The following is a 10,831-nucleotide window of genomic DNA, read 5'->3' as shown; positions in this document are numbered from 1 at the left end:
CATGACCAGCCTGGAGACCACGGCTAATGTCTACTCTGGGTTGATCACCACCACATAACCAGCCTGGAGACCATGGCTAATGGTTACTCTGGGTTGATCACCACCTCATGACCAGCCTGGAGACCACGGCTAATGGCTACTCTGGGTTGATCACCACCACATGACCAGCCTGGGACCACGGCTAATGTCTACTCTGGGTTGATCACCACCACATGACCACATGATTTTTGTCTTTTGAGCTTCTAGTCATGAAATCTATGCAGCCTACTCAATCACTTATTATAGCTACTGATTACAGGCCTCCTGGGCCATGTACAGCGTTCCTCACTGAGTTCCCTGAATTCCTATCGGACCTTGTAGTCATAGCAGATAATATTCAAATTTTTGGTGACTTTAATATTCACATGGAAAAGTCCACAGACCCACTCCAAAAGGCATTCGGAGCCATCATCGACTCAGTGGGTTTTGTCCAACATGTCTCCGGACCTACTCACTGCCACAGTCATACTCTGGACCTAGTTTTGTCCCATGGAATAAATGTTGTGGATCTTAATGTTTTTCCTAATAATCCTGGACTATCGGACCACCATTTTATTACGTTTGCAATCGCAACAAATAATCTGCTCAGACCCCAACCAAGGAGCATCAAAAGTTGTGCTATAAATTCTCAGACAACCCAAAGATTCCTTGATGCCCTTCCAGACCCCTCTGCCTACCCAAGGACGTCGGAACAAAAATCAGTTAACCACCTAGCGTAGGAACTCAATTTAACCTTGCGCAATACCCTAGACGCAGTTGCACCCCTAAAAACATTTGTCATAAGGAACTAGCCCCCTGGTATACAGAAAATACCCGAGCTCTGAAGCAAGCTTCCAGAAAATTGGAACGGAACTGCCTCCACACCAAACTGGAATTCTTCCGACTAGCTTGGAAAGACAGTACCGTGCAGTATCGAAGAGCCCTTACTGCTGCTCGATCATCCTATTTTTCGAACTTAATTGAGGGAAATTATTTTTGGTACTGTTGCAAAGCTAACTAAAAAGCAGCATTCCCCAAGAGAGGATGGCTTTCACTTCAGCAGTAATAAATTCATGAACTTCTTTGAGGAAAAGATCATGATCATTAGAAAGCAAATTATGGACTCCTCTTTAAATCTGCATATTCCTCCAAAGCTCAGTTGTCCTGAGTCTGCACAACTCTGCCAGGACCAAGGATCAAAGGAGAAACTCAAGTGTTTCCGTACTATATCTCTTGACACAATGATGAAAATAATCATGGCCTCTAAACCTTCAAGCTGCATACTGGACCCTATTCCAACTAAACTACTGAAAGAGCAGCTTCCTGTTCTTGGCCCTCCTATGTTGAACATAATCATCTCTATCCACCGGATGTGTACCAAACTCACTAAAAGTGGCAGCAATAAGGCCTCTCTTGAAAAAGCCAAACCAGAAAATACACTGCTCAAAAAAATAAAGGGAACACTAAAATAACACATCCTAGATCTGAATTAATGAAATATTCTTATTAAATACTTTTTTCTTTACATAGTTGAATGTGCTGACAACAAAATCACACAAAAATGATCAATGGAAATCAAATGTATCAATCCATGGAGGTCTGGATTTGGAGTCACACTCAAAATTAAAGTGGAAAACCACACTACAGGCTGATCCAACTTTGATGTAATGTCCTTAAAACAAGTCAAAATTAGGCTCAGTAGTGTGTGTGGCCTCCACGTGCCTGTATGACCTCCCTACAACGCCTGGGCATGCTCATGATGAGGTGGCGGATGGTCTCCTGAGGGATCTCCTCCCAGACCTGGACTAAAGCATCTGCCAACTCCTGGACAGTCTGTGGTGCAACGTGGCGTTGGTGGATGGAGCGAGACATGATGTCCCAGATGTGCTCAATTGGATTCAGGTCTGGGGAACGGGTGGGCCAGTCCATAGCATCAATGCCTTCCTCTTGCAGGAACTGCTGACACACTCCAGCCACATGAGGTCCAGCATTGTCTTGCATTAGGAGGAACCCAGGGCCAACCGCACCGGGCATGTGGTCTCACAAGGGGTCTGAGGATCTCATCTCGGTACCTAATGGCAGTCAGGCTATCTCTGGCGAGCACATGGAGAGCTGTGCGGCCCCCCAAAGAAATGCCACCCCACACCATGACTGACCCACTGCCAAACCGGTCATGCTGGAGGATGTTGCAGGCAGCAGAACGTTCTCCACGGCATCTCCAGACTCTGTCACGTCTGTCACATGTGCTCAGTGTGAACCTGCTTTCATCTGTGAAGAGCACAGGGCGCCAGTGGCGAATTTGCCAATCTTGGTGTTCTCTGGCAAATGCCAAACGTCCTGCACGGTGTTGGGATGTAACCACAACCCCCACCTGTGGACGTCGGGCCCTCATACCACCCTCATGGAGTCTGTTTCTGACCGTTTGAGCAGACACATGCACATTTGTGGCCTGCTGGAGGTCATTTTGCAGGGCTCTGGCAGTGCTCCTCCTGCTCCTCCTTGCATAAAGGCGGAGGTAGCGGTCCTGCTGCTGGGTTGTTGCCCTCCTACGGCCTCCTCCACGTCTCCTGATGTACTGGCCTGTCTCTTGGTAGTGCCTACATGCTCTGGACACTACGCTGACAGACACAGCAAACCTTCTTGCCACAGCTGGCATTGATGTTCCATTCTGGATGAGCTGCACTACCTGAGCCACTTGTGTGGGTTGTAGACTCCGTCTCATGCTACCACTAGAGTGAAAGCACCGCCAGCATTCAAAAGTGACCAAAACATCAGCCAGGAAGCATAGGAACTGAGAAGTGGTCTGTGGTCAGCACCTGCAGAAGTACTCCTTTATTGGGGGTGTCTTGCTAATTGCCTATAATTTCCACCTGTTGTCTATTCCATTTGCACAACAGCATGTGAAATTTATTGTCAATTAGTGTTGCTTCCTAAATGGACAGTTTGATTTCACAGAAGTGTGATTGACTTGGAGTTACATTGTGTTGTTTAAGTGTTCCCTTTATTTTTTTGAGCAGTGTATAAAAAACTATCGGCCTGTATCGAATCTTCCATTCCTCTCATTTTTTTTAACGAAATGCTTCAGTCTGGTTTTAGACCCCATCATAGCACTGAGACTGCACTTGTGAAGGTGGTAAATTGCCTTTTAATGGCGTCAGACCGAGGCTCTGCATCTGTCCTCGTGCTCCTAGACCTTAGTGCTGCTTTTGATACCATCGATCACCACATTCTTTTGGAGAGATTGGAAACCCAAATTGGTCTACACGGACAAGTTCTGGCCTGGTTTAGATATTTTCTGTCGGAACGATATCAATTTGTCTCTGTGAATGGTTTGTCCTCTGACAAATCAACTGTAAATTTTGGTGTTCCTCAAGGTTCCGTTTTAGGACCACTATTGTTTTCACTATAAATTTTACCTTTTGGGGATGTCATTCGAAAACGGATGACACACAGCTGAACATTTCAATGAAACATGGTCAATGAAACATCAATGAAACAAGTCCCAAAATTGCCCTCGCTGGAAGCCTGGCGTTACTCTGGACCCTGATCTCTCTTTTGACGAACTTATCAAGACTGTTTCAAGGACAGCTTTTTTCCATTTACGTAACATTGCAAAAATCTGAAATCTTCGGTCCAAAAATGATGCAGAAAAATTAATCCATGCTTTTGTTACTAGGTTAGACTACTGCAATGCTCTACTTTCCAGCTACCCGGATAAAGCACTAATAAACTTCAGTTAGTGCTAAATACGGCTGCTAGAATCCTAACTAGAACCAAAAAATGTGATCATATTACTTCAGTGGTAGCCTCCCTACACTGGCTTCCTGTTAAGGCAAGGGGTGATTTCAAGGTTTTACTGCTAACCTTCAAAGCATTACATGGGCTTGCTCCTACCCATCTTTCCGATTTGGTCCTGTCGTACATACCTACATGTACGCTACGGTCACAAGATGCAGGCCTCCTAATTGTCCCTAGAATTTCTAAGCAAACAGCTGGAGGCAGGGCTTTCTCCTATAGAGCTCCATTTTTATGGAATGGTCTGCCTACCCATGTAAGAGACGCAGACTCGGTCTTGTTATGTTTGTTCCTTATATAATGACAAACCGGGGCGTAGGTTTAACTACTTTTAATGAACATATACCTCAGCTAGACAACTCCATGTTTAGCCATGCAAGGCATTCTTTAACCAACTCCCGCGCCCGCATAGCCTGCTGGGTAACGTAGTCTAAATGTTATTAACACATAACAACACATATTCTTTCCTTTAAAAGAAAACAACTTTTCTATGTAACTACACGTCACATCACATTTGTTTACTCAACCTGCATAACATGCAATTTTCAATAACACACATTTCTTTCCCTCAATTTTTTTTTCCTTCAAAATAAAATAGTTTTTCAACTAAATATAGTCTGTCCAACAATACTCTATTGTGGCTCTATTTCTATTCACATTAACAAAACATTCAGTCCAGGTAAGTGTCTTGCACTTTTGTTGTGTGGCTCTTTTTGTTTGTCTTTCTGTTTTTCCTTTGCGAGTTTGACTTTGTGAACACCTCTGGGTGTTAGCATGTCCTCATGGATGGGTAGGTTGGTTCTGATGCGATGTCCCATCAACATTTGTGCAGGTAAAAGTCAATTCTGCAGCGGTGCGATGCTGTAAATCATCAGATTTTTTAGGAAATCCTCCTCTCCATCGTGTGCCTTTTTCATCAGACCTTTGACAATTTTGACTGAACTCTCTGCTAAGCCGTTGGACCTTGGGTAGTTGCGGCTGGAGGTGTTGTCGGAATCCCCAGTTCGTCAGCGAACGATTGGAATTCAGAACTTGAGAACTGCGGGCCATTGTCCGAGTACAGTTCAGACGCAACCCCATGTCTTGCAAAGACTGATTTCAGGTAGGTGATTACAGCTTTGCTGAAGGTAGTTGGCAGTGTTGCTACTTCAGGGTAATTTGAGTAGTAGTCGGTAACAACAATGTGACTTTTGCCATTGCAGTCAAAAAGGTCAACTCCAACTTTGTAGTAGGGTCTGTTGGGTACTGGATGAGGCATTAGCGGCTCTGCTTGCTGCTTTGGCCTATAGGTCAAACACAGTTCACATGAATCAGTGGTCTGGCTGATTTCCTGGTTCATTCTTGGCCAGGACATTACTTCCCGTGTTCGTCGTTTGCATTTTTCCTCACCCAAGTGGCCCTCGTGTATTTTCTGTAGCATTTCTTTGCGCAGTGTCATGGGAATGACAATCTTGTTGCCTTTGAACACTATGTCATCCACAACGGTGAGCTCTGCATATCCAGTAATCTTGTATTCTCCTTGGACAGTTGTTTTTCTGTGCAGGCCATCCTATCAGTGTTGTTTCTTTCAACTCTGTCATTGTTTGGTCAGCTGCGGTCTCTCTTTTGATCTGCTCCATTCTCTCAGAAGACACAGGAAGTGATGCTACGATCATGTCGACGTAGGCCTGAATCTCAGTGTTTTTCTGTGTGTCGAAGCTCTCCTTGTCAACTGCTCGAGAAAGAGTGTCGGCGGCGAACATGAACTTTCCCATGGTATAGATCATCTTCAGATCATACTTTTGCAGTCTGATCAACATTCTCTGGATTCTCATTGGACAATCATTCAGTGGCTTAGACATGATTGACACCAATGGTTTGTGGTCGGTTTCTACTTCGAAGTCTCGTCCGTAGACGAATTGGTGAAACCTTTCACAAGCATATGTGCTCGCCAGTAGTTCTTTCTCTATTTGTGCATACCTTGTCTCTGCGCCTGTCAAGGCTCTGGATGCATAAGCGACATGTGTCGTCATGCTGTTGCAGAAGAACTGCTCCCAGGCCAAAATGTGACGCATCTACAGAAATCCTTGTGCTTTTCTCTGGATCATAGAACCTGAGCACTGGCTCTTCTGTGATTGTCTTCTTTAGGTTTTTGAAGCAGTTTTCCTGTTCATGGGACCATTCCCATTCATTTTTCTGTTCCAGAAGACATCTGAGTGGAGCGGACTGTGCTGACAGTTGAGGTATGAACTTTGCAAAGTAGGTGATCATTCCCATGAAGCGAATCACATCGTCCTTGTTCTTCGGGTGCTCCATGTTGTTGATGGCTGATGTTTTCCTCGGGTCTGGTTTGACTCCGTCTGAAAGTACATCTCCCACGAAGGTAAGTGTTTTCACACCAAACTCGCATTCGTCCTTGTTTAGTTTTAGGTTGACTTTCCGTGTCAGGTCCAGCACTTGTCTTACTCTCGCATTGTGTTCTTCTTTTGTGGACCCCCAGACGATAATGTCATCAATCATAGTCTCCACTCCTGGAATGTGCTCGAAGATCATGTGGATTGGCTTGTGGTAGACCTCTGGTGCTGAGAGAATCCCATATGGTAGACAAAGAAATCTGTACCTGCCCTCAGGTGTGTTGAATGTGCATAGCCTTGAGCTTGCATCATCTAGCTTCATTTGCCAGAATCCTGATGAGGCATCAAGCTTACTGAACCACTTTGCTCCAGCAAACTGCGACATTATGTCTTCTCTGGTTGGCAACTTGAAATGCTCTCTCTTGATTGCTTTGTTGAGATCTCTCGGGTCTAGACAGATCCTGAGATCGTCGTTCTTTTTCACCACAATAACCAGTGAGCTTACCCAGTCTGTAGGTTCATCCATTTTTGGGATGACATCCATCTTTTCCATGCGTCCGAGTTCCTCTTTGAGCTTTTTCCTCAGTGCAAATGGAACTTTCCTGCATGCACAACTGGAGTCATTTTGTCATCAGTACATATTTTGTGTTCTCCTGGTAAACATCCAAGACCCTCAAACACATCCTCATACTCTGCCAGTATTGATTCTTGGTCATTTTCAGTCTGTGATGTCATTACATACACTCTTTTCAACAAATTGAGCTTTTCACATGCAATGATTCCTAGAAGAGGCTGTAAACTCTTTTCCACAATCAGCAGCTGTGCTCTGAACAGTTTTCCTTTGTGCTGTAAAGTTACTATGCAGCTAACTTTGACTGGTATGTTCTCCCCAGTATAACCAGACACCTTAATATTCACCGGGTGTATTTTGCTCTTCACCTTCAGTGTTTTGTCGTCATCCAGCAACAACAGGGTTACCTGTGCCCCAGTATCAAGCTTGAATGGTATTAGTTTCATTCACAGTCAATGGCACAATCCATTCAGCATTTACTGCATTGCATACTTCCACAGAATCAACAAAGAATTCTTCTATCTCCTCCACTGTGTGAACCTTTTTCTTTGTAGCCTCAGCTTTGCAGCATTTTGAGAAATTATTATTTTTCCCACAGTTGTTACATGATTTGTCATATGCAGGGCATTTGTTAGGCTTGTGGATAAATCTACATTTTCCAAATGTAGTGTTTTGATTTCTCTCTTTTGCTTGTTTTTGTTTTGTAAGGTGTTGTGTGTGGTGCTCCTCTCTTTTTATTGCATACACTGACGTCTCTTCCCTGCACAGCTCTTTAGCTTGTGCTCTGGTGGTTTCAGCAGCTCGACACATATTCACTGCTTTATCCAAAGTTAAATCTTGCTCACGCAGCAATCTCTCCTCGGGTCCATTATCAAGTATGCCACAGACTATCCTGTCTTTCACTAGTGAGTCTTTCAGATTTTTTAAATTCACATGTTTTGCTCAGTGTGTTCAGCTCAGTCAAATACTGGTCAAAACTGACTCCTTGTTTCTGATCATGAGAGAAAAACTTGTATCTCTCAAACGTGACGTTCTGGCTTGGTACAAAGTACTCCTCAAATTTAGCCATTAGCACAGTCAATGTCAAGTTTGCCTCGTCTTGCTGAAAGCTATTGTAAATGTCCAATGCATCCTCTCCAATAACATGCAGAAAAATGGAAGCTTTCAATTTGTCATCATCTCCCCCTGCACCACTGGCTGCTAGGTAGATATTGAATCTCTGCTTGAAACGTTTCCAATTGTCAGCTAAATTGACTGTTAACTGCATAGGAGTAGGAGGACTAAGGCTATCCATGACGGAGAACAGGAACAGTGTCAATTTCTCTTACTTCAGTACGTTAATCATCAACTTGCTCGTCAACAGATTCCAATGCAGCCTCGCTCTCGCTGCTGTCACTCTCGCTGCTGTCACTCTCGCTGCTGCGGCTCGTTGTCCTCGCTCTTGCAAGCTAGCATCTTCGACTACTCACGTCACTTGACTTGTGGTAGAATGTTCAATTTCCGTCGCGGAAATTTGCAGAGTTACTCCTTTCTTTTCTCTGTCTTGTCAAAGCGACGACCAATCTGACACCATGTTATGTTTGTTCCTTATATAATGACAAACCGGGGCATAGGTTTAACTACTTTTAATGAACATATACTTCAGCTAGACAACTCCATGTTTAGCCATGCAAGGCATTCTTTAACCAACTCCCGTGGCCGCATAGCCTGCTGGGTAACGTAGTCTAAATGTTATTAACACACAACAACACAGGTCTCAACCTTTAAGTCTTTACTGAAGACTCATCTCTTCAGTAGGTCCTATGCTTGAGTGTCCCAGGAGTGTGAAGGTGAACGGAAAGGCACTGGAGCAACGAACCGCCCTTGCTGCCTCTGCCTGACCGGTTCCTCTCTCCACAAACATATGCTACAGTAGTTTGTGTCAGGGGGCTAGGGTCAGTCTGTTATATCTGGAGTATTTATCCTGTCTTATCCGGTGTCCCGTGTGAATTTAAGTATGCTCTCTCTAATTCTTTCTATCTCGGAGGACATGAGCCCTAGGACCATGCCTCAGGATTACCTGGCATGATGACTCCTTGTTGTCCCCTGTCCACCTGGCCGTGCTGCTGCTCCAGTTTCAACTGTTCTGCCTGCGGCTATGGAATCCTGACCTGTTCACTGTGATTACTATTATTTAACCATGCTGGTCAATGTTGGGAAATAATCATAATTAGTTGGGTAACATAGATAGGATGTTTTATTATCATGATATGCTTATGAGTTATTTCTCATAAGAATGTATTTTGTTGTACTATAGTGGTGGCCATTGGCAGTTATCTGTTCTCTGTCAGGACAAAGTTGCTTGGGCCGCAGAGAGGGGAGAGGTCAAGGTGTCATCATGTGTAAACATATATTTTGCTCCACTGTGTCTGTGTGCCAGTCACTCCCTACTTTTCCCATCAGGGAGAGGAGGATGGCAGTGTCTGGAATCATTCTATGCTCCCTCTCTGTTGCCCCTATCTTAACCTAAAGCCTCACTCTCCTCTCCGTGAGCTTGTCCAGGATTGGTTGTATTTAGAATTGGTTGTATCTAAATGACAATTTGATATATATCATAGGGTGGGGGTAATGTCTTGGTACCATTTTGTACCAAGGACGAAATAAGAGCTTTGTTTAGGAGACCAAACTGAACGATAATTTATAGCCAACTCTGTCTGGCTAAGGGATACTCCTCTCTGAAGTAAAGTCTTTCTTTGTGTAAGTTCCTAAGACCTGTGGTTTGTCATGTCGTCTAGGGGGGGGGGGGGGGATTTTTGCTATGAAAGGATCTCAGTTTCAATGTAGAGGGGACTCTCAGAGAATTCATTGATAGACACCGAATTGATCTGAGAGTCACAGGGTTTGTGATAGAGCTCATATAATTAAAGATGGACTTTGATAACTAACTCTGACTTGTGTGTGTGGTTAGCTCCAATGATTTGGTAAATAGAGGAAATTTCCACAACATAATTTATGAACATTTGAACATCTTGGCCATGTTCTGTTATAATCTCCACCCGGCACAGCCAGAAGAGGACCTCATAGCCTGGTTCCTCTCTAAGTTTCTTCCTAGGTTTTGGCCTTTCTAGGGAGTTTTTCCTAGCCACCGTGCTTCTACACCTGCATTGCTTGCTGTTTGGGGTTTTAGGCTGGGTTTCTGTATAGCACTTTGGGTTTAGCCGGGGTATATTAAACCATATAGTATACTATATTAAACCCAAGAGTATACTATATTAAACCCAAGAGTAAGTATACTATATTAAACCCTATAGTAGACCCTATAGTATACTATATTAAACCCTATAGTAGACCATATATATATATTTTTTTACCCCCTTTCTTGGTATCCAGTTATTAGTAGTTACTGTCTTGTCTCATCGCTACAACTCCCGTACGGGCTCGGGAGAGACGAAGGTCGAGAGCCATGCGTCCTCCGAAACACAACCCAACCAAGCCGCACTGCTTCTTAACACAGCGCGCATCCAACCGGGAAGCCAGCCGGCAGGGTCAGTGTGCACTGCGCCCGGCCCGCCACAGGAGTCGCTAGTGTGCGATGAGACAAGGCTATCCCTACCTGCCAAACCCTCCCTAACCCGGACGACGCTAGGCCAATTGTGCATTGCCCCACGGACCTCCCGGTTGCGACAGAGCCTGGGCTCGATCCCAGAGTCTCTGGTGGCACAGCTAGCACTGTGATGCAGTGCTTTAGACCACTGTGCCACCCGGGAGGCCAGTAGACCCTATTTTTAATCATAAAAAGTAACAAAAATAGAAAGACTTCTTTTGTGCTGCTGACAACACAGCTTTTAAAGACAATTTCCCTGATAATTGCAATCGTTATTACCTTTCAAATGCAAGTGCATTATGGAACTTTGATTGAGTCCCAGGCAGAGTCATCTTGTGTTCAGGTCTTCTGGTGTTCAGAGTGCATCCAAATTTAGACCCTATCGCCTACATAGTGCACTAGAGGTACCATTTGGGACGTATTCAAAGTAATATTGTGTTCAGGTCTGTTGGTTGTGGTCTTCTTGGTTCTGGGTTTGTTAACTGTGGTATCGAGCACAGAGAGATCCTCAGCTTTTTGTGCCGGAGGTCT

This window comes from Oncorhynchus mykiss, chromosome 13, assembly GCF_057628025.1.
Source record: "Oncorhynchus mykiss isolate SJ-2025 chromosome 13, ASM5762802v1, whole genome shotgun sequence".
NCBI classification, from domain to species: Eukaryota; Metazoa; Chordata; class Actinopteri; order Salmoniformes; family Salmonidae; genus Oncorhynchus; species Oncorhynchus mykiss.
This window is presented reverse-complemented; position numbering follows the sequence as displayed.